This window comes from Delphinapterus leucas, chromosome 5 (genome assembly GCF_059928025.1).
Source record: "Delphinapterus leucas isolate spDelLeu-1000000601 "Yukka" chromosome 5, BTC_Dleu_Yukka2, whole genome shotgun sequence".
In the NCBI taxonomy this organism is placed as follows: Eukaryota; Metazoa; Chordata; class Mammalia; order Artiodactyla; family Monodontidae; genus Delphinapterus; species Delphinapterus leucas.
The window spans coordinates 109,198,457-109,223,517 of record NC_143133.1 but is presented as its reverse complement, the minus strand read 5'-3'; the positions used below and the strand labels follow the sequence as shown (position 1 = coordinate 109,223,517).

Below are 25,061 nucleotides of genomic sequence, written 5' to 3'. Positions count from 1 at the left end.
ATGAAGAGTAGGCCACACTCACCGCAACTAGAGAAAGCTCGTGCAGCAACGAAGACCCAACACAGCCAAAAATAAATCAATAAATAAATAAAGTAAAAAAAAAACCAACATAAAGTGGTTTCCTCTTTTAGTTTCAGTGTGCTGTCACTTCTGTACATACATAGTAGAGGTCATTCAGTTAACAAATATTATTGAGAATATGTCTCATAGAGATTTGTGAAAAATAGTGCTAAAAACATTATAGGATATAAAAAGCCAATGGTCAGCTCTACTTTGTGCCAGCTGGTGGCTGGAAATGTCCAGCTCAGTATCTCTATATCACCTAATTATTTCTTGTTCATTGCTTCCTTCCTGTGTTTGTTTTTTTTTTTTTCATATCAGCTCATTTAATTCCATCAAGGTACTCTTTCTTTCAAGTTCAAGTAATAGCAGGCCTACACCAGAGAGCCCTCAGTAGGAACTAAATGGTAGAGGAAGATGGGGGAAACTTTTAAAAGTAGCAAAAGGGTATGGTTACTGACGGTATGGAGATGGAGGAAGTGGAGGGTCACGATGATTTCAGACAGAGGAAGCCCCCTTATTCCCAGCCCATCGTGTCTGGGTGACTGCAAAGATATTGCTATCAATGAATCATTTTTCAGGAGACAGATATTAATACCTATTATATATGACGTACTAAAAAAACACTGCAGCTTCTGGGCCTTATGGCCAAAATAATGATTACAGCTGTGGCCAAACTGGGTTTCACCTAGGAAGAAGAGATTATCAGGCCTCCAGTGGGATCATTGCTATAAAATACTTCTCCAGGGAAGGAGGAAATTCTGTTGATTCTCATTATGACATGGCTGTGAGGTTTGGGGTTTTCCTTGCGGCCACAGAGACTAATCAGGCTACCCCTAGATCAGCATGAGTTTGGAATCCAAAATTTCTCCATATTAGCTTGGTGTGACCATCAGAAGTCACATAGTTACATATTACTGAATGCCTTTCTTGAGAAAGGAAGGGCCAACTTTTCCTACTCCTCCCCACATATACACCACACCCTTATTTAATTCAAGAATGCTTAATCGGGGAATGACTAAATGGGCAGTAATAAGTCATATTATCAATGTGATAGGGGAGTGGTAAGTACACATTGATCGTTCAATAAATCTCTACAGCCAGTCAATAAAAATAGAAGGGACAGTAATTAAGACGAATCTGCACTCAGAGGAGGTAACCTGCAAGGGGGAAGTGTGGTAAAGAGTTCTGCTGCTCCCAGGAGGAACAAAGCCCTCCTGTTCCTTGGAACTCCAATACCTCCCTCTATAAGGAATGCCGTGACATGATGCAGACACACACTTACTTCCACCATGGCAAATTATGGCAATTGCCCAGATTAGGGGTTAGAGCTTCAGAGTGGCTCACAGAGAAGGAAGTCATGGCAAGGCTGCTGGGAGAGCCTTAACATTTTTGAGAAGGAAGCATGATGAATGATTACAGAATGAATGCTTGAGAAATGAAGACTGAGACTCAGAAGGCTGAGATCTTCCTCAAAGAAGCTCGGGCTCCACACATAACTTCAGTTTTCTTCTCTCTAAAAGGAGGAGGGTAGGCCAGGGCACTGCCAAGGTTCCTTCCTGTTTTAAAGTCCCTAGGTTTTAAACTAATGTCATTTCAGAATCTGCACAGAAGTGACACATGTCTTTGATCACCAGTGAAATGCTACATTGCTTGCTTGACCACAGCATCTCCCTGCCTGCTCTATAATCACTTCTCAAGCAATCTAGTATTCTCTGGCAGTATCATTTTTTTTCCCAAGGATGCCCTTTGGGGGTAACTTTGTATTTTGATATAATTTCAGACTTATAAAAAAGCTGCATGAATTGCATAGGAAATTCCAGTAATACTTTTTCCAGATTTACCAACTATTTACACTCTGTTCACTTGCTTAAATATTTTCTTTGTGTGTGTATATGTATATGTATTTTATATATATATATATAGTATATATTTATAGGTGGAATACCATTTGAGAGTTTAAAAGTTTAGAATGTTGTAACCTTTTATCCTTAGTTTACTGCATAATTCTTAAGAACACAGGCATTCTCCTACATAACCATAATCCAGTTATCAAAACCAGAAAATTTAACATAGGTATATGTTATAATCTGATACATAGTCCACACTGAATTTTATTTTATTTATTTATTTGCTGTACGCGGGCCTCTCACTGTTGTGGCCTCTCCCGTTGCGGAGCACAGGCTCCGGACGCGCAGGTTCAGTGGCCATGGCTCACGAGACCAGCCGCTCCGCGGCGTGTGGGATCTTCCCAGACCGGGGCACGAACCCGTGTCCCCTGCATCGGCAGGCGGACTCTCAACCACTGCGCCACCAGGGAAGCCCCCATACTGAATTTTAACTAAGTATGCTAATAATGTCCTTTATGGATGTTTTCCTTCGTCCAGGATCCAATCCAGAATCACTAATAGCCTTGAGCTGTGATGTCTCTTTAAATATGGAATGGCTTCTCATCCTTGCTTTTTATTTCTTGATCTTAATATGTTTGAAGAGTACAGGTCAATTATGTTGTAGAATGTCCTTCAGATTCAGTTTGTCTAATGTTTTCTTATAATTAGATTCAGATTATGCTCTTTTGGGGCAGTTATACCACTGAAGTTGTATGGTGTCCTCCTCAGTGTATCGTATCAGGTGGTACATGATATTGGTTTATCCCAATATTAGTGATGCTAACTCTGATCACTTGGTTAAGGTGGTGTCTGCTAGGTTTCTTTACTATAACATGATTTTTCTCTTTATAATTGATAAAATTTTAATTCACATTATGAGATTCTAATTACATATGCTTTAGACTGTTTGATATTCCTACTTCATTTTTTCACTTTTCTTGTACTGAAATTTAGATTTCTGTTGACCTGTTGTCAGTATTAATCTGTTGTACTTATTCTTTTCACTGCTTCCAGTCTGTTGATACACTGATTATGTAATTTTTTATGTAAGATATCATATATTTTGTTTCTAGCAATTTCATTTGGCTCTTCTTTTGTAATAGTTTCTATTCCTATGTCCAAATTACCCATCTGTTTACATATGTTACGTACCTCGTGCTTCCTTTTATCAAAGTTATTTTAAAGTCCCTGTCGTATCATTTTAACTTCTGGGCCATCTCTAAGTCTGTTATTATTTCTTTAAAATTTAAAAAATTTTTCTTCATGAATTTTGTTATTTTTGATTGTATGCAGGACACTGTGTGTACTAAAAAACAAAACAGTAGAGACTGAAGTAAATAACATTTCTGCCTGGGAAAGGGAACACCCTTATTCCTGTCAGTAGTCCATCTAGACCATTGTTGAGATGGGACTGGAATTTACTGTTGTTTTAGTTCACCATTAGGTTAATGATTCAGGGGTGAGTTAGTACTTTACCTTCGGCAGGGCAAGACCTTTTTGTACAAACAATCTTTAGCTTTCTGAATTAATAGGCATCTCGTTCTGCATTATAAACTGGCTTCCAGCTTTTTATGTTGCTAAGGAGTTCCCTTTGATATTGATCCCTGCCTCCTAACTTTTGTGGTTCAAGAGTTCTTTTTCTGCTCTCCTGCCTCGCTCTTGCGTCTTTGGAGTGCTGAGAAGTATATTCAGTGAATGCTCAGAATGTCTGTAGGGATTTAGCATGGCTTGTCTCTGACAGGCAGGGCAAAAGAGCTGAAAGACACTCTCAGGCCCTGGGCACCTGCTTCTCAAAGGGGTCTCTCCTGGCTCTCCTATTCTTCCTCCAGCTGTGGGCAACCTCTGAGAAGGATGGAATAAGAACCTGCAGTGCCTTGAACAGTCTCTCTCGTTTCTCCTGTCCTCCTCTAGCATTTAGCAAGCGCCTGTATTTTAGGGGTTCTGTCTCAGCTCTCTTGCTCTGCTCATCATCTTTTGCATGAGCACTAAGTGAGGGCCTATGAGAAAGATCTGATGAGTGGGTGTAGACAGAGCTCCTCAGGATTCAAACATCACACCAACTGTCCCTTAGTCTTTAAAGTTCTTACGGAGTTCAGTTAGTTTTTCCTTAAACCCATTAATGGTGTCATCTTCCTAGTCCCACTGCCCTACAAAAGATGATAGAAGCTGTAGGGCATTTCCTACAAAGGGCTTGCCACTTTCTAGGTTTTAGTTCATTTTGGCTTTTTTTATCCTCAACTATCTGATGAGTTTACAAAAAACTATGACTGTAGGTTATTAAGCTCGTTTTTGATATTAAGGTTGAAGTGGAAGCAGAAATTAGGATTTTGTGTCCTTTTGATATAGTCCCAGCATTCTTTGACCACTTTCTGAATTTCTGTATAACGAGATGTTCCAGGATTATCTTGTACTTTCTCTGTTCCATCTCTATAATCAACCTTTCCCATGGATCTCTGGCTTTTTTTTAAAAGGAGAAGCCACTATTAATTAGAAGCCAAGGGCTTCTCTGGTGGCACAGTGGTTAAGAATCTGCCTGCCAATGCAGGGGACATGGGTTTGAGCCCTGGTCCCGGAAGATCCCACATGCCACGGAGCAACAAAGCCTGTGCACCACAACTACTGAGGCTGCACTCTAGAGCCCGTGAGCCACAACTACTGAGCCTATGTGCCACAACTAAAGCCTGTGTGCCTAGAGCCCTTGCTCTGCAACAAGAGAAGCCACCACAGTGAGAAGACCGTGCACCACAATGAAGAGTAGTCCCCGCTCACCGCAACTGGAGAAAGCCCGCACACAGCAACAAAGACCCAACACAGCCAAAAATAAATAAATAAAACATATTAATTAATTAAAAAAAATTAGAAGCCAAATATTATAAGTACTACATATGCTCATTGTTAATGGATGTCATTGCTTCTAGGTCCTCTCACATGAATAGAGCTGGGAAACTTTATCTATCTCTGTTTATATTCATTCATCTATTAAAACTATGATCTTATACTGGTGCTTTCAATTCCAATCTAACACTACAGGGTACATTCTCATTCTCTGTTTTCCGTATCTGTAACTCTTCTACAACTACATGAAACTTGAATCTCATTACCCTTAATACATTTACTCATTTGTTCAAGATTAGAATACACAGAGATTAGTGTAGGAATTGGTAACCCATACCACTGTGGAGGGGTAAAAAAGAAACCTTCTAACTAGGCTTCAACATTTGTTTACTGTTTTTTTAAGGTAAAGTTTACATACAGTAAAATAAATATTAACACACAATTCAGTGAATTTTGATAAATGCATACCTAGTACAATCCACACCCCAATAGCGATATTGAACATTTCCATCATCCCAACAGTTTCTCCCTCCCAGGCAATTCTTTCTCTCTCCCCTGAGCAACTACAGTTCTAATTTTTTTCATTATATATGAGTTTTGCCTGTTCTACAGCTTTATATAATGGAATAACACAATGTGTATTCTTTAGTGTTGGGATTCTTTTGCTCAGCATAATGTCTGTAACATGCATATGTGCTGTGCATGTCAAGAGTTTCGTTTTGCTTTTTCATTTTTTTTTTTTTTTGCTGAGAATTGTCTCATTATATGTATATACTCCACAATTTGTTTATCCATTCTCCTGTTGATGGACATTTGGGATGTTACCAGTTTTTTGCTATTATGAATAAAGCTGCTTTGAACATTCTTGTACCACTCTTTGTGTGGACGTATGTTTTCATTTTTCTTGGATGCATAAGAATGGAGTTGCTGTGGCATGGGTGGGTATGTATGTCACTATAAGGAATTGCTCAACCTTTTACCAAAGTGCACCTCCAATCTGTGTTTTACTTCATTTTAACACCTTTCTTTTGCACCTAGTGTGGGGCTTTGACCTCCCCCACTGTATGAGTGCCCTCCGTAGGAAGGGCTCTAGTGTTGGACTGGTTTGAAGGCACACAGGGAGCTCTGAACTGCTTGGAATAGGCCAGTCAGGCTTCTAGCTGAGCTTCAGGGAAGTGGTAACAAACTAACATTCTCAACTCTGAGTCTCTGGTATGCCTCCAATTTCCCTCCCCCTTCTCAACTGTGCAACTAGTCAATTCTTAACACTTCGTGGAGTTGTCACACTTCAACTGCAGCTGGATCTGACATGTGCAAGGGGCATTATTTCCCCTCCCAGGACTCCCTGAGACTTTGTACTTTCAGAGCTCACCTTATCCTCTACAAGCCCTGAGATGCTGTGATGCTGAGGAGTGGGTGGGTGGGCAGGGCCTCTCTGTTGACTGATTTGACCCCTTTGTTCTTTTAGTGGCCTTCTGGCTGAGCAATTGGAGGCAACTTCATGGCTGAACCTGGCTTTAGGCTTCGTGATATCTGGACTTCATGAGCTCTGTGTGTAGCTAAGAATTGTCAGAAACAAAATGACTAAGGTGCTTGAAACTCCACAGTGTCCCAAAATACAGTAAAACATCTATACCCCAAAATAGCACTTACACAACACGGGGAGTGTGCATTACCTTGCTCTTTCTCCATCTCTGTGGTTGCTGTTGGATTTTCTCTCCCCACATCAGTTCATCCTCTTACCTCATCCCTTGCTTTGAATGCAGCATGTGCTACAGTTTTCTTATCAGATTCAGACACTTCTTTTCCCCAGCAACCTCCTCGCCTTCAGACTCATTCCTACTCTTCCTTTTCAGGTTTATTGGTGTCATAGGGCATTATCATCTATTATTGCCTAGCATGTCTCCTTAAATGCAAGTGATACTAACACTTGGGTAATTACAGTGCTCGCCTTGTGAAGGACTTTTGTGATTAAAACGTTTTATCATTGGTAGTTGTCTTGCATGATATTTTTAACGTGGCTACCTTGATGGACGTTTATACTGTAAACAGAGCTGTGATACTCATCTAAAAAAGAGCAGTAAAAATGCATTTCCTGATGAGTCAGTTCCTCTTAGGTAACAAATCAGAGCCTGGGTTATAGTGCCTGTAGCACGTTCACAGAATACGTGTCAGGAGAAAACCTGTGCTGCTGGTGACAGCAGCCTGGAGGATGTGTCAGGAGCCCTGGTTCTCTTCAAAGAGGAAAACCATTGCCACTACTGATTTCGACTCTGCCTTCTTTCTACTTCCTGAAATATGACATTCTTCTCGGGGAAATCTGGGGTCTTAGGTTGGTTCTTGTAGCTCCACCTAAGATGCTCTTTAACCCCTCTTGCCCGGGGAGGGCTATCAGAAGTGTTCTTTCTTGGGCATCCAACCGGGGACAATTTAAATAGCACTTTAAACCACAACATATTCATCCTCCTGTTACAGCAGGCAGGCAGCTAGGTATGAGCAGAGAAATGGGGGCAGGGGCCAGGTGGCAGGAAATGAAGCATCTGGCAACCAGCAGGGGTCCATGGGCAGACAAAGAAAAGCAGGAACCTCCAGACTGACAGGAAACCACACATCTTGGGTGACAAGTGTCCAGGAGGCAGACAAAGAAAGGTGAGGAAAGGCAGGAATCTCCCACATCCGAATGTAACCTGTTGCTTATTGTGCTGTCATTACAATAAAATTAGCCTTGCAGATAAGAAGTACCCATCATGCACTAACGCCATGACACTTCTGATCTAAGCTAAAAAAGGACAAAAATCTTCCCCTCGGGAAGGTGGAGCTGGGATGAAAATCAGGGATTACGACCCCCAAACTCCTCCTGACTCAGTGAATACTCCACCCCTTCATTTGTATGCCCCTCATAACCAGCTTGCCAGAGAAACCCAAGGCAGCAGCTCCTCACCTGTCTGCCCGCTCTCCCTCTGAGAGCGTATTATTATTATTTTTTTTTTTTTGTGGTACGCAGGCCTCTCACTGGTGTGGCCTCTCCCGTTGCGGAGCACAGGCTCCGGACGCGCAGGCTCAGCGGCCATGGCTCATGGGCCCAGCCGCTCCGCGGCATGTCCTGCATCGGCAGGCGGACTCTCAACCACTGCGCCACCAGGGAAGCCCGAGAGCGTATTCTTGCTTAAGTAAATTCCCACTTTACTTTCTTAACTTCCCTGCCTCTTCTCCCAATTCTTTCCGTGACTAGGCAAGAACCTTAAATTCACCAGGAACACTCCCATTTACTCATCCAGCCTTCCATTTATCCTCCTACCAAACATTTATTGAATAATCAGTCACTAATGTGCTCAATAAATATGTTTAACACAGTGGACAATTAAATGTGAATAAGATATCCCTTTCCTCCAAGAGACTGTAGTTTACAAGACATGGGGGGCCAAAAGTGCCTCTTTGTAAGTGACCAGAATACAAGTAAGAAAGTAATGAATTCCACTTAAGAGGTATGAACAGTGCTATGTCAGTTCGGAAGACTGGTCCCCACACTTTTGGTTTGTGCAGCCCATTAAAAAGATTTTTTGCATGCCTGCTGGAGATATATGATATTTATATATGTTACATGTATGCACTCCATACTAATATATTACATACATTATAATCATAAACAATATTAGAAATTAAAAAGATAATTTTAAGAGGAAACTATTTTTTGAAATGATTTTAATTTTGTTGAACAATTGAAAACTCTTCTTACTTTCTTAAGTATGCAATTTATAATTTTTTGGCAGTAAGAATGTGATTTATATGTCAGATCTGATTTTTGCATCCAGTGTGGTTGATGTAAAGCTCATATTGGGAGAGGGGAATGTTATATCTGTCATTTAATTCTTGTTTGCTGGTGCTTATATTATTTTTAATTTGTAGGGTCTTGTAGAAAAAATATTAAGCATGTTGTGAGGCTTAATTTAACTAGAAACTAGATAAGACTATCCAAAAACCTATATAAACTGCAATATGTCATAATATACTGAAAATGAATGATGGATATACATCACAGCAAATGTTTTGTCATTGTGGAACTCCAGACTTTTGAAGGCTAATTTTCCATGGAATCCACATCTCATGCATGTATCTAGTGAGGGTCCTAGTGTCAATATGTATATTAAATAATAGTAGCCTTTAACTTCTTTCTTATTTTTAAAAGGAACTATCATAGACATTCAAATATTTTCTTTCCACACTCCAATAGATTGTTTGCTCTTTTCTTGGAGTGTGTGTATACCAATTTGGAGACTTCTAGGTTGGAGGATGGTTTGAATATGAGTCCCTCATATCTGAACACATTAGAGAAAGCTTTACACAGGAGCTTAAATTTGAATGTTGAGTAGAAACTGGAGGAGAGTAAGTACTGCTGTGGAAGCGCAGGGTATAGGGAAGGAATAATGAAATTCCATTATTTTAGAGTATCAGAGGAGAATTGTGGGGAAATTAGCACCAGAATATGGAAGGCATTGAATACCTTACCTAGGGTAAGAATTTGAATTTTGCTCAGTAGGTCTTGGAAGGCATCATATATATATATATATATATATATATTTATTTATTTATTTATATTTGAATTGGGAGTTCTTTAATTAAGGGAGGCAACTTTTCCTTTATTTTAACATCTCTCTTCTTTATCTCTAAGAAGATGGTTCTTTCCTTATTTCCATTCCTTTCTCTACACATCTTGTTATTGTATTGTTACATCTACCAGTCTAGCAGTAGATAGGGTCTGGGATTGAATGGGTGGTGGGGGTGGTGGAAGAGAAATTCAATAAATTAAGATGCTTTTTACATGATCAGTGAATGTTTTAAGTCAGAGGTAATGAAGGCAAAGTGGAAGACAGTTTAGTGAAGGAAGAGAAAAACCACATGTCTGTTTATAAAGTTTCCAGCCTGGGTAACTAGGAGCATAGGGGTCAAGAGAAATGGAGAAGGAGCAGATTTGAAGGGGTCATTAATGACGTGGAGGGCTATTTAGGTAGAGGTTCCCAAGGTAAAGCTGAGAACGTTGGTATGTTAACTGGACTGAAAAATAATCTACACAGAGGGAGCATTAAAGGAATTAGTGATTCATGTGGGAACCTGGTCAAAAGAGGAAGAGAATCTAAGACAATGTTGGTGAAATACATCCCAACATTTTAACCCAGCAGTTCCACTTGGATCTGAGACTGGGGAATCTTGACTCTTCATCTCTTAATCCAATTATTCATGTCTTTGGTGATTGTAGCTACCTCATAGATTCTTTTCTATCAGTGATGAAAAGTTAACGTGTTTTATAAATCAAATTTCAGGGCTTCCCTGGTGGCGCAGTGGTTGAGAGTTCACCTGCCGATGCAGGGGACATGGGTTCGTGCCCCGGTCCGGGAAGATACCACATGCCACGGAGCGGCTGGGCCCGTGAGCCATGGCCGCTGAGCCTGCGCGTCCGGAGCCTGTGCTCCGCAACGGGAGAGGCCACAACAGTGAGAGGCCTGCGTACCACAAAAAACAAACAAACAAAACAAAGAAATCAGATTTCAATAATCTTAGGTAGCTAGTTTTAAAAAAAATACTAAGAGAGCTTAGAAGTTCTCTTCTATACTAAGAGAGCTTAAGGAGCCAAGCTGTCCAAAGGAGCTAAGCATACTCTTGGAAAATATCATAAAACATAATGAAAGGTGAAAAAAAGAGAAGTTTCTGTACACAGAACTACATTTGAAATGGAAATAAGGCAGAATACTACCAAGGCTAGATATAAGGCTACTGGCTTAAGTGATCTTGGCAATATAGACCAAACAACTGCACTAAACATGTAGTTTAATTTTTTTTTTCCTCAGAGAATTGTCCAGTTTGACTGAATTGATGAGCTGCTTTGTTGTCAACAAAAAAGCAAAATCAAAGAGATTATTTTAAAATAAATATAGAGAATTAGTGAAGTCTTTAGGACAACAAAACATCCTAGATTTGGTTTAGGAAATAGTTTGGGAAAAAAATAAAGCCAGATATAGATGCATTACTGGCAATTTATTAACAATATTACACTTAGTGGAGGAAGAAAGATAGTAATGGATATTTTGTTATGGGCTGAATTGTGTCCCCCCGCAAATTTGTACATTGAAATCCTGACCCTCGAAACCTCAGAATATAACTGTATTTGAAGATAGGGTTGTATAGAGGTAATTAAGATTAAATGAGGTCATTGAGGTGGGTCTTAATTCAATATGACTGGTGTCCTTATGAAAAGAGATTAGGACACAAACATGCACAGATGGGTAACCATGTGAAGACACAAGGAGAAGATGGCCACCTATAAACCAAGGGAGAATGGCCTCAGAAGATACCAACTGTGCCAACACCTTGACCTTGGATATCTAGCCTCCAGAACTATGAGAAAATAAATTTGTTTAAGCCATCCAGTCTGCGGTACTTTGTTAGGACAGCCCTAGGAGACTAATACAATTTTTAAAGTTAAAAATGGGAGACCTAAATGAAAGCTTATATATATATTTTTAAACGTGGACAGATAACTGAGTACTCATGAAGAAAAGAACCTGTCAAACTCATTCATTATGACCTTAGGGTTTGGAAGACTTGATACTGTCTTTTTTTTTTTTTTTTTTTAATTAAAGACCTATTTAATCTCTAGTTCTGCCCACATGGAGACACCCTCCTTGAAAAGGGGTTGAATCCTTCCATTCACTTTAACACCCTGTTATCCCCATATCTCTTCCCTCTTGCACCTCCCTCCCTATCCCACCCCTCTAGGTGGTCACAAAGCACCCACCTGATCTCCCTGTGCTATGTGGCTGCTTCCCACTAGCTATTTTACATTTGGTAGTGTAGATATGTCCATACCACTCTCTCACTTTGTCCCAGCTTAACCTTCCCCCTCCCCGTATCCTCAAGTCCATTCTCTAGTAGGTCTGCATCTTTATTCCTGGCTTGCCGCTAGGTTTTTCATGACCATTTTTTTCTTTCTTTTTTTTAGATTCCATATATATGTGTTAGCACACAGTGTTTGTTTTACTTTTTCTAACTTACTTCACTCTGTATGACAGACTCTAGGTCCATCCACCTCACTACAAATAACTCAATTTCATTTCTTTTTATGGCTGAGTAATATTCCATTGTATATATGTGCCACATCTTCCTTATCCATTCATCTGTCGATGGACACTTAGGTTGCTTCCATGTCCTGGATTTTGTAAATAGAGCTGCAATGAACATTGTGGTACATGACTCTTTTTGAATTATGGTTTTCTCAGGGTATATGCCCAGTAGTGGGATTGCTGGGTCATATGGTAGTTCTATTTTTAGTTTTTTAAGGAACCTCCATACTGTTCTCCATAGTGGCTGTATCAATTTACATTCCCACCAACACTGCAAGAGGATTCCCTTTTCTCCACACCCTCTCCAGGATTTATTGTTCATAGATTTTTTGATGATGGGCATTCTGACCAGTGTGAGATGATATTTCATTGTAGTTTTGATTTGCATTTCTCTAATGATTAATGATGTTGAGCATTCTTTCATGTGTTTGTTGGCAATCTGTATATCTTCTTTGGAGAAATGTCTATTTACATCTTCTGCCCATTTTTGGATTGGGTTGTTTATTTTTTTGATATTGAGCTGCATGAGCTGCTTGTAAATTTTGGAGATTAATCCTTTGTCAGTTGCTTCATTTGCAAATATTTTCTCCCATTCTGAGTGTTGTCTTTATGTCTTGTTTATGTTTTCCTTTGCTGTGTAAACACTTTTAAGTTTAATTAAGTCCCATATGTTTATTTTTGTTTTTATTTCCATTTCTCTAGGAGGTGGGTCAAAAAGGATCTTGCTGAGATTTATGTCATAGAGTGTTCTTCCTATGTTTTCCTCTAAGAGTTTTATAGTGTCTAGCCTTACATTTAGGTCTTTAATCCATTTTGAGTTTATTTTTGTGTATGGTGTTAGGGAGTGTTCTAATTTCATTCTTTTACATATAGCTGTCCAGTTTTCCCAGCACCACTTATTAAACAGGCTGTCTTTTCTCCATTGTATATTCTTGCCTCCTTTATCAAAAATAAGGTGACCATATGTGCGTGGGTTTATCTCTGGGATTTCTATCCTGTTAACATTGATCTATATTTCCGTCTTTGTGCCAGTACCATACTGTCTTGATTAATGTAGCTTTGTAGTATAGTCTGAAGTCCAGGCACCTGATTCCTCCAGCTCCGTTTTTCTTTCTCAAGATTGCTTTGGTTATTCGGGGTCTTTTGTGTTTCCATACAAATTTTGAAATTTTTTGTTCTAGTTCTGTGAAAAATGCCATTGGTAGTTTGGTAGGGATTGCATTGAATCTGTAGATTGCTTTGAGTAGTGTATCATTTTCAGAATGTTGATTCTTCCAATCCAAGAACATGGTATATGTCTCCATCTGTTTGGATCATCTTTAATTTCTTTCATCAGTGTCTTACAGTTTCCTGCATACAGATCTTCTGTCTCCTTAGGTAGGTTTATTCCTAGGTATTTTACTCTTTGTTACAATGTTTTCTTAATTTTACTTTCAGATTTTTCATCATTAGTGTATAGGAATGCGAGAGATTTCTGTGCATTAATTTTGTATCCTGCTACTTCACCAAATTCATTGATTAGCTCTAGTAGTTTTCTGGTAGCATCTTTAGGATTCTGTATGTATAGTATAATGTCATCTGCAAACAGTGACAGTTACTTCTTCTTTTCTGATTTGGATTTCTTTGATTTCTTTTTCTTCTCTGATTGCTGTAGCTAAAACTTCCAAAAGTATCTTGAATAATAGTGGTGAGAGTGGGCAACCTTCTCTTGTTCCTGATCTTACTGGAAATGGTTTCAGTTTTTCACCATTGAGGATGACGTTGGCTGTGGGTTTGTCATATACGGCCTTTATTATGTTGAGGTAAGTTCCCTCTATGCCTAGTTTCTGGAGAGCTTTTATTATAAATTGGTGTTGAATTTTGTCGAAAGCTTTCTCTGCATCTATTGAGATGATCATATGGTTTTTCTCCTCCTATTTGTTAATATGGTGAGTCACATTGATTGATTTGCATATATTGGAGAATCCTTGCATCATGGGGATAAACCTCAATTGATCATGGTGTATGATCCTTTTAATGTGCTGTTGGATTCTGTTTGCTAGTATTTTCATGAGGATTTTTCCATCTATGTTCATCAGTGATATTGGCCTGTAGTTTTCTTGCTTTGTGACATCTTTGTCTGGTTTTGGTATCAGGGTGATGGTGGCCTTGTAGAATGAGTTTGGGAGTCTTCCTCCCTCTATTATATTTTGGAAGAGTTTGAGAAGGATAGGTGTTAGCTCTTCTCTAAACGTTTGATAGAATTCGCCTGTGAAGCCATCTGGTCCTGGGCTTTTTTTTGTTGTTGGAAAATTTTTAATCACAGTTTCAATTGCAGTGCTTGTGATTGGTCTGTTCATATTTTGTATTTCTTCCTGGTTCAGTCTTGGAAGGTTGGGCTTTTCTAAGAATTTGTCCATTTCTTCCAGGTTGTCCGTTTTATTGGCATAGAATTTCTTGTAGTAATCTCTCATGATCCTTTGTATTTCTGCAGTGTCAGTTGTTACTTCTCCTTTTTCGTTTCTAATTCTATTGATTTGAGCCTTCTACCTTTTTTTCTTGATGAGTCTGGCTAATGGCTTATCAATTTTGTTTATCTTCTCAAAGAACAAGCTTTTAGTTTTATTGATCTTTGCTATCATTCCCTTCATTTCTTTTTCATTTATTTCTGATCTGATCTTTATGATTTCTTTCCTTCTGCTAACATTGGTGTTTTTTTGTTCTTCTTTCTCTAATTGCTTTAGGTGTAAGGTTAGGTTGATTATTTGAGATGTTTCTTGTTTCTTAGGGTAGGATTGTATTGCTATAAAATTCCCTCTTAGAAGTGCTTTTGGTGCATCCTATAGGTTTGGGGTCATCGTGTTTTCATTGTCATTTTTTTTCAAGGTATTTTTTGATTTCCTCTTTGATTTCTTCAGTCATCTCTTGATTATTAAGTAGTGTACTGTTTAGCCTCCATGTATTTGTAATTTTTACAGATTTTTTTCCTGTAATTGATATCTAGTCTCATAGCGTTGTAGGCAGAAAAGATACTTGATATAATTTCAATTTTCTTAAATTTACCAACACTTGATTTGTGACCCAAGATATGATCTCTCCTGGAGAATGTTCCATGAGTACTTGAGAAGAAAGTGTATTCTGTTGTTTTTGGATGGAATGTCCTATAAATATCAATTAATTCCATCTTGTTTAACGTGTTATTTAAAGCTTGTGTTTCCTTATTTATTTTCATTTTGGATGATCTGTCCAATGGTGAAAGTGGGGTGTTCAATTCCCCTACTATGGTTGTGTTACTGTCGATTTCCCCTTTTATGGCTGTTAGTTTTTGCCTTATGTATTGAGGTGCTCCTATATTGGGTGCATAAATATTTAAAATTGTTATATCTTCTTCTTGCATCAATCCCTTGATCATTATGTAGTGTCCTTCTTTGTCTCTTGTAATAGTCTTTGTTTTAAAGTCTACTTTGTCTGATATGAGAATTGCTACTCCAGCTTTCTTTTGATTTCTATTTGCATGGAATATCTTTTTCCATCCCTTCACTTTCAGTCTTTATGTTTCCCTAGGTCTGAAGTTGGCCTCTTGTAGACTGCATATATATGGGTCTTATTTTTGTATCCATTCAGCCAGTCTATGTCTTTTGGTTGGATCACTTAATCCATTTAAATTTAAGGTAATTATCGATATGTATGTTCCTATTACCATTTTCTTAATTGTTTTGAGTTTGTTATTGTAGGTCTTTTCCTTCTCTTGTGTTTCCTGCCTAGAGAAGCTCCTTTAGCATTTGTTGTAAAGCTGGTTTGGTGGTGCTGAATTCTGTTAGCTTTAGTTGTCTGTAACGATTTTAATTTCTCTGTCAAATCTGAATGAGATCCTTGCTGTGTAGAGTAATCTCGGTTATAGGTTTTTCCTTTTCATCACTTTAAATATGTCCTGCCACTCCCTTCTGGCTTGCAGAGTTTCTGCTGAAAGATCAGCTGTTAACCTTATGGGGATTCCCTTTTGTGTTATTTGTTGTTTTTCCCTTGCTGCTTTTAATATTTTTTCTTTGCATTTAATCTTTGATAGTTTGATTAATATGTGTCTTGGCGTGTCTCTCCTTGGGTTTATCTGTATGGTACTCTTTGTGCTTCCTGGACTTGATTAACTATTTCCTTTCCCATATTAGGGAAAGATTCAGCTATAATCTCTTCAGATATTTTCTCAGTACCTTTCTTTTTGTCTTCTTCTTCTGGGACCCCTATAATTCAAATGTTGCTGCATTTAATGTTGTCCCAGAGGTTTCTGAGACTGTCCTCCTTTCTTTTCATTCTTTTTTCTTTATTTTGCTCTGCAGTAGTTATTTCCACTATTTTATCTTCCAGGTCACTTATCCATTCTTTGATGCAGTCTATTTTGACTTTAACCTGTTTAAAATTTTATTCAATAAGAAAGCGTCATCATTCTATTAAGGAATGAGATTACAACCATCCTATGGAGGCTCACTGGATTGGGGATGAAACTCAGAGCATGCTTATGAGAATACATGCCAACTTGGGAGAGAGGTGTTGGTTGGAACAAAATGGTCAGTAATCTAGAAAAAGAAAAAAGAAACATACTCATTAAACTTGCTGCTAATAATAGGGTAGATTTAGAGCCTAGTCTCAGCACTATTTATGTAGATTTCTTACTAATGTGAACAAATGATAAGATGTTCACAAAGAATTTCAATTAATAATGTCAAGTAGCTGTGGCAGAGCAATAATTACTAATCTTTAGTCTGGTTGATGGATATTTTAGGGGTGATTATCAGGCAATGAAGCTAGAAACTATCCCTGCAAGGAGTGGAGACATCACAATGAGAGTCAGTAATAGAAGAGCAGAAATCAGGAACCATGCGGTCATCTTCCAGTTATGCCTGCCCCTAGCCAGACAGTTACTGGGTCCCATTTTTAAGCTCTAGATCCTGCACTAAGAATGTAGAGGACTTAGAAAGTATTTAGTAGTGAAGATAAAAATAATTAGGGAATAAGATCTATGAGTATAGGTTAAAATAGCTATGATGATTCAACTAAACAAGAGAGGCCTGGGTTATTTAATAGTACTTTAAAAAAAAGAGAAAAGAATGGTTTAGTCATAATTGAACAAAATCAACTATTCTTTTACACAGCAGGGGTCAAAACAAGAGGAAATGAGCCCCAACTGCAATGTGTGGGATTTAGATTAAACCTAGGGAAGAACTGGCTGAGTGGGATGAATTACTATTGAAGGATATGGAATTTCCTACTTGGTAGATCTTTAAAAATAGTCTCTCATGTGTCAAGGCTAATTTAAAAATTAAATCCTATCTGAACAGTAAGGCTGGAGACTGGTGAATTGGGAGGTGTAGGAGAACATCATAAACACTGAAGAGACCTTCTAATCTTAAAATAGATTAACTGTCTTGAAAATAGTACTAGTTATAAAGTAAGGTATTAGAAAATCAGTTAGAGCTAATATATGTGTTGTGCTGTATTCTTATTATTTTATCTTTCTTCCCCCATTAATCTGGGCAGAAGTTTGGGCATTTGCCAAGCAAGTTATAATTATCTATTGTTGAGATTTAAATCTCTTGATTATACAACAAGCAGCCAGAAAGACCGGATGGACAGGTGGGGAAATTTCTGTTTTGAGGAACAGTAATAACAACAGATTCCACTGTCCCTACAAGTTTTATTCTGTAAGTAACTTCTAGATGCTCACTAGCTGGACTAGATGCTGTGGGAGTACAGAAAGGGAATAGGTCATGGTTTCTAAGCCTTTAAGAGTGTGTGTGACATCTATGGGGTGATTGGATAGATACATGTGGAAAATTATTGCACAGTATCAGCCAGAATTACTGAATAATGTGATATGGGAAATTTGTGCTGGAAGAGTTGGATGGTGGTTTTATGGTCTGGAAGTTTCACAGAGGAGAGAGGTTTTAAAGGATAGGAAAGAATTAAGGGAGAGCAGGGATAAAGGAAGGACATTTCTGGTAGCTATGTGAGCAAAGGGATGGAAGTGAGAACATGTGTACCGGTCTTTGACACACTGAAGAGCCTTGCATAATTATAGCCTTTAGGGCAAATTCACAGTTGTTCATACATCACACAAAGCTGTTATGATTTGCCGTTGCTGACTTCTGTGATCTTATCCTATCATTTTTTTCACTCTCACTCCCTTTTCTTTGTCACAATCTAGAGTCTGAGTTCAAATTCCACTTCTGCCACTTTCTAATTCTGTGACCTTGAATCTTGGTTGCTTCATGGGAAAATGGAGATAATAATAGTACCTATCTCAAGGAGTTGTTATGAGGATTAAGTAAGCTAATCGATGCAAAGGGCTTAGAATAACACCTGGCATCAATAAAATATTATCTATTGTAATATTATCTATTATAAATATTATCAACAATATACATGTAAATAAATTATTGTAAATATTAAAGGGGTAAAATATCTATTGTAAGCATCAATAAAATATTATCTATTATTATAATTATAAATATTTAATCCTATATGCCATCTCCTCCTGGTAGCCTGTCCTTTGCCAAGCAGATTGCATCTGCATCATCCTGTGTCCTTGCTGTCCCTTGTTCTTACCTGGCTCACAGCACATCCTGTACTGCACTGTAATCCTAGGCTGACATGTTCATCTTGTCCTGGATCATAGGGTCTGGAACCAGCCATGTCTTTTCATTTCTGTATCCTGGAGTCTATAAGCAGGCAATCAATATATGTTGAATAATTAGGTGACTGAATGAATAATTGATAGAAGCATATAAAGCTATGGATTCACAAATTATACCCTCCACCCACCACCACTACACTGACTCAATCCATCTTGTTATTAATGCTAAAAAGTAATATCAGGCCCCCCCCCAAAAAAAAGTCAGTGGAATATGTAATGAAGGTATATGGGTCAAAATTCAATGATTTGAAAAAAATAAAATAAAATAAGTATATATACATTTAAATTTAGAAAACCCATCTATTGTTTCTTATTGTTTTTAGAATAATAATCCATACCTTTTACCATGGCCTAGAAAAAAAATTCAATGATGTGTTATAATTGGTCTCACTCAAGAAATCTTTACAAAATAGGTTTGCAATCATATTTCAAAATTTAAAGGCTAACACTAACTATATAATCTTATCATACTGTACTTTGAAGATTGATTCAGTAAAATCAAGACATGAGATATTTCCATAATCTAATTAGTTGTGAACTGTACTTTCTAACGTTTTTCTTCAAAAATTCTTAGACTGTAGAGGTTGAGGTGATACACGGCTAGGAATCAGGAGATTTGTGATGAACTCCTCTGGTCTTCAGACCCTCTCCTTTGAGGCTTTGAACTAAATGGCCTGACTCTGGATTCTCTTAGCTCAGTGAATCTCTGATGTAGCTGGGATTATAATGTAGATTCCCTGAATGTAGACTAGGGGTCTTAGTCACACAACCAGTCACTTTCTGATTATTTATTAATAATTTCTTTATTTGTACAGAAGCTGTAACAGATAAAATTTTGGCAGTGGAGATTTTTTATGTCTTAAGGAAAAATAAAACAGTAAAACTAAAATGTTTTGTCTAAAATAACAGGTAAAACCTTCTAAACTATTAGTTAATAATAACCAGTACTACTTGTTAGTTATCAGTATGACAATTTAAAGAACTCTAGTGCACAAACTAATCACTTTTAAAGGCAATTTTTTAATTGTTACATATTTTTATATTTACATATAAAAGATAAAGTATATATTTAGCTCAGAGAGTCCATTATTAGAAAATATAGCTATTAAAAAATCAGATAGGCCTGTTGTATGTGTTTTCAACCTAGGTCTGGTTCTCTTTGAGGATGTGGCATTTGAAGGCTATAAATGTACTAGTGAAATAGCTGGAACACCACACACAGTATTCTAGGCATTTTAAGAACCACATGGGTTAGCTGTGTGGTGGATCAGATCAATTACTAAAGAATCAACAGGTGTGGATGAAATTAGCCATGGCATATTCAGTCTGTTACTTACTCTCATCTATTAATTGAATTGTTTAGTGACTGGTCTGATCCACCATTTAGCAACTGAAGTTAATTAACATATCCAGCCTGACTCTACTATGCTCTGGTTTACTGAGACATAGATGTGGCCACTGCTGTCCTAGTTCAGACAGACAGCAAAAATAGGATGATGGAGACACCAATCTGGGAAGGTGATCAGACTCTGAAATATCCATTTCAGTTTTGCCATCAACACTCCAACACTCCAAGGAATATCTTTCCATTCCCACTTTTTTCTACTGTCATTTGTATTGTCAATAAATACAGTTAACATTATTTATTTTAGAAATATGTAAAACATACTCTTCCCCTTTCTTTACAACATCCTCCCCCCCCCTCTCTTGCACACACGTGCTTATCTACACAGTAAAGAATATTGCAAGTATTCTGGTGGTATAACACAGTAGCCAAAAGCTTTAGAGTTAAATGGGCCTGTATTGATGTTCCTCTTTCCTGCAATGGAAGTTACAATATCTACCTTCTAAGGTTGCAGGGATTAAAGACTACCATGAACACAAAGTCCTTAGCACATGGTGAATGATACATACTAAATTATCAACTAATGCTCCCTCTTGTTTCCAAGTGGTGATAGTTGATAGTCACTAGAAGTAGATAGCCATGTTTTCCCTTTCCCATCATCATTTGATGGAAAGTTTTGCTTACCTTTTACTAGATGAATTGTTGCCTGAAATGGAAAATGATACCCCAAGATGAGTGGCAACTTGGAAAAGAATAGTGTTGTTTAGAATCAACATAATTTATTTTCCTCTTTCATTGCTAATTATCAGCTGGTATTAGTAAATAGAGAAACAGCCTAACATTCACCAGCTAAATAAAACACTGGCTCTAAGGCATAAGTCTCATTACTTGAAATGTAGTTTAAAAATTGACCTGCAGGGCAGAGACAAGATGGTGGTGTGGGAAGACACTGAGTTAGCATCTCCCCACAACTAGGGCAGCTGCCGGCCACTGGTGGGGAACTCTGATATCCAAGGAGATGGGAGGAACCCCCAGGTGAACAGGTAAGATGTGGGGGAACTGAGGGGGGAGGAGAAGTGGAGGTCAGACAGGACTGGCAGTCCTGAGGCCAGGGAGATCAGGAGAGGCAGGTGGGAGGGGCCCTCTGGGAGGAGTGGGAGAGGAGCGGAGGGCAACTACATTGCCCACTCGGGCCAGGGAGCCTGCTGAGCTCGCAGGCTGGTGCCCCACTTCCAAAGCCCCCTCCAGGTCATGTGGGTCCTGGGAGCATAAGAGGGAGGCTGGGGAGAGCAGGAGAGGCAGGCAGGAGGGGCTATCAGGGAACAGAGGAGCAGGAGAGGAGAGTAGGGCATTTGGCCCACCCACTTGAGCACAGGAAACCTGCTGGGCTCCCAGGTGAGGTACCCTGCCCTCTGAGACCAGGGGTGGGGGGCACTCCTGGGCTTCTTCTGTTCCACTGAGCCGAAGCCCCAGCCCCCACTGCCCCCAGGGCCTTTTTCAGCCCTGTGGGTCTTAAGCATAGGCCCCAACCACCACCCAAAACTCACCCTTGCTTAGGCCCCACCCTCCACAGCAAAGGCCTTTTCCCCCCATTTTTTTTTCTTTTCTCTCCTCCTTTTTTTTTACTGTTGTGATACTGCTGTACCTTCTCTTGTTGATTCATCTATATTTTTATTTTTATATTCTTTCTAACATATCTGTTAGTTTCCTAGTCTAATTTTATATTTTACTTTGTTATTGTTCTTTTTTTTTCTTTTTGCCACCCCATGCAGCTTGTGGGATCTTGATTCATGAGCTGGAGGGTCAGGCCAAAGCTCCTGCAGTAGGAACTCTGAGTCCAAACCACTGGACTAACAGAGAACCTCAGACCAGGGAGTATTCATTGGAGTGAGGTCTCACAGAGTTTCTCATTTCAGCACAAGACCCAGCTCTACCAACAACCTACAAATTCCAGTGTTGTAAGCCTCAGGCAAAATGACCAGTAAGACAGGAACACAATCCCACTCATAAAAAAAAAAAAAAAAAAGAGAGAGACAGCAAAAAAATATGTCACAGATGAAGGAGCAAGGTAAAAACCTACAAGACCAAATAAATGAAGAGGAAATAGACAATCTACCTGAAAAAGAATTCAGAGTAATGATAGAAAAGATGATCCAGAATCTTGGAAATAGAATGGAGGCACAGATTGTAAAAATACAAGAAATGTTTAACAAAGATCTAGAAGAACTAAAGAACAAACAGAGATGAACAACACAGTAACTGAAATGAAAAATATACTACAAGGAAACAATAACAGAATAACTAAGGCAGAAGAACAAATAAATGAGCTGGAAGACAAAATGGTGGAAATAACTTCTGGGGAGCAGAATAAAGACAAAAGAAAGATTGTCTGAACACAATCTCAGAGACCTCTGGGAAAACACTAAATGCAGCAACATTCAAACTATAGGGGTCCCAGAAGAAAAAGACAAAAAGAAAAGTACTGAGAAAATATTTGAAGAGATTGTAGTTGAAAACTGCCCTAATATGGGAAAGAAAATATTCACCCAAGCCCAGGAAGCACAGAGAGTCCCATACAGAATAAACCCTAGGAAAAACACACCAAGACACATTATAATCAAACTAACAAAAATTAAATTGAAAGAAAATATACTAAAAGCATCAAGGGGAAAAAAATTAACATACAAAGGAATGCCCATAAGGTCATTAGCTGATTTTTCAGCAGAAACTCTGCAAGCCAGAAGGGAGTGGCAGGATATACTTAAAGTGATGAAAGAGAAAAACTTACAACCAAGATTACTCTACCCAACAAAGATCTCATTCAGATTCGATGGAGAAGTCAAAAGCTTTTCAGACAAGCCAAAGCTAAGAGAATTCAGCACCACCAAACCAGCTTTACAACAAATGCAAAAGAAACTTCTCTAAGCAGGAAACACAAGAGAAGAAAAAGACCCACAAAAATAAACCTAAAACAATTAAGAAAATGGTAATAGGAACATACATATTGATAATAACATTGAATGTAAATGGATTAAATGCCCCAACCAAAAGACACAGACTGGCTGAATGGATACAAAAACAAAACCCATATATATGCTGTCTACAAGAGACCCACTTCAGACCTAAGGACACATACAGACTGAAAGTGAAGGGATGGAAAAAGATATTCCATGCAAATGGAAATCAAAAGAAAGCTGGAGTACCAATTCTCATATCAGATAAAATAGACTTTAAAACAAAGACTGTTACAAGAGATAAGGAGGGATACTACATAATGATCAAAGGATCAATCCAAGAAGACAATATAACAATTATAAGTATTTATGCACCCAACATAGGAGCATCTCAATACATAAGGCAAATGCTAACAGCCATCAAAGGGAAAATCGACAGTAACACAATAATAGTAGGGAACTTTAACACCCCACTTTCACCAATGGACAGGTCATCCGAAATGAAAATAAATAAGGAAACACAAGCTGAAAATGACAAAATAGACCAGACAGATCTAATTAATATTCATAGAACATTCCACTCAAAAGTGGCAGAATACATTTTCTTCTCAAGTGCACATGGAACATTCTCCAGGATAGATCACATCTTGGGTCACAAATCAAGCCTCAGAAATTTTAAGAAAATTGAAATCGTATCAAGCATCTTTTCTGACCACAACACTATGAGATTGGAAATCAATTACAGGAAAAAAAATACTGTAAAAAACACAAATACATGGAGGCTAAATAGTGTGCTACTAAATAACCAAGAGATCACTGAAGAAATCAAAGAAGAAAGAAAAAAATACATAGAAACAAATGACAATGAAAACATGACAACCCAAAACCTATGGGATGCAGCAAAGCAGCTCTAAGAGGGAAGTCTATAGCAATATAATCTCACCTCAAGAAGCAAGAAAAATCTCAAATAAACAATCTAACCCTACACTTAAAACAACTAGAAAAAGAAGAACAAAGAAAAGCCAAAGTCAGTAGAAGGAAAGAAATCATAACGATCAGAGCAGAAATAAATGAAATAGAAATGAAGAAAACAATAGCAAAGATCAATAAACCTAAAAGCTGCTTCTTTGAGAAGATAAACAAAATTGATAAACCCTTAGCCAGACTCATCAAGAAAAAAAAGGGAGAGGACGCAAAACAATAAAATTAGAAATGAAAAAGGAAAAATCACAACTGACACTGCAGAAATACAGATTATAAGAGACTACTACAAAAAACTATATGCCAATAAAATGGACAAACACGAAGAAATGGACAAATTCTTGGAAAGGTACAATTTTCTAAGACTGAACCAGGAAGAATTAGAAAATATAAACAGACCTATCACAAATAATGAAATCAAAACCATAATTAAAAATCTTCCAACAAACAAAAGTCCAGGAACAGACGGCTTTACAGACGGATTCTATCAAAGATTTAGAGAAGAACTAACACAGATCCGTCTCAAACTCTTCCAAAAAATTGCAGAGGGAGAAACACTCCCAAATTGATTCTATGAAGCCACCATCACCCTGATAACAAAACCAGAAAAAGATATCACAAAAAAAGGAAATTATAGGGCTTCCCTGGTGGCACAGTGGTTGAGAGTCTGCCTGCCGATGGAGGGGACATGGGTTCATGCACCAGTCTGGGAAGATCCCACATGCCATGGAGTGGCTGGACCCGTGAGCCATGGCCACTGGGCCTGTGCGTCCGGAGCCTATGCTCCACAAAAGCACAGGGAGAGGCCACAACAGTGAGAGGCCCACGTACAGCGAAAAAAAAAAAAAATGAAATTAGAGACCAATATCACTGATGAACATAGATGCAAAAATCCTGAACAAAATACTAGAAAACAGAATCCAGGAACATTTTGAAAGGATCATACACCATGATCAAGTGAGATTTACTCCAGGCATGCAAGGATTCTTCAATATATGCAAATCAATCAATGTTATACACCACCTTAACAAATTAAGGAATAAAAACCTTATGATCATCTCAATGGATGCAGTAAAACCTTTTGACAAAATTCAACACCTATTTATGATTAAAACTCTCCAGAAAATGGGCATAGAGGGAACCAATCTCAACATAATAAAGGCCATATATGACAAACCCACAGCAAGCATTATACTCAATTGTGAAAAACTGAAA

General features: G+C 38.3%; 1 pseudogene; it reads right to left on the bottom strand.

The window, feature by feature from the left end:
• Positions 1-25,061, bottom strand: part of LOC149749218 (uncharacterized) — a 198,388-nt pseudogene that overhangs the window by 68,149 nt on the left and 105,178 nt on the right.